Raw genomic sequence first — 619 nt, 5'->3', positions numbered from 1 at the left:
TTATATGCCGGTTGCTTACCTACAGTATAAACATTCTATAATAAGCTTTCGCTCAGTAAGTAGGAACTATCTCTCGCAAAATAACTGTAAGTTCACATGAATAAATATGCATGAGCCAATTATGCTTAATTATGATGTCTTATCAGAATCTTATTATCTTATATTATCTTATCTTTTGGGCCCGAGTGCTCGTACCACTTGCGCGCAATCATCGGGACGTGAGGGTTTGCAAGGTCCCCCATGACACCGTGATTATAACTTGAATGCCTCCCTTGAGTCGGAGGACATCATTATTATTTTTTTTTTCTCCCTTGTGGAGCTTGAGTTACCTCCCTTGTGGAGGCTGGTACGGCACTCAACTGAGATTACTCTTATAAGTTCCTCTTGACTTATTAAGGTGTATGCAATATGACCTAGCATAGCATACTATATCATGTACTCGAACACATATAATTCGGGTGTACTGCCTAAGTGTATGTAGTATAACATAGCATAGCATTCATAACATTAAATGTACTCAAACATATATAGTTCATGTGTACTGTTTACTTTAAAATCTATTTATACTGTAGGCGAGATTCCTACTTACTTGATTTTCAAAGCTGGAATCCCTTTTTCG

This window comes from Morus notabilis, unplaced genomic scaffold (genome assembly GCF_000414095.1).
Source record: "Morus notabilis unplaced genomic scaffold, ASM41409v2 Scaffold199, whole genome shotgun sequence".
NCBI classification, from domain to species: Eukaryota; Viridiplantae; Streptophyta; class Magnoliopsida; order Rosales; family Moraceae; genus Morus; species Morus notabilis.
Note: the sequence above shows the minus strand (reverse complement) of the source record.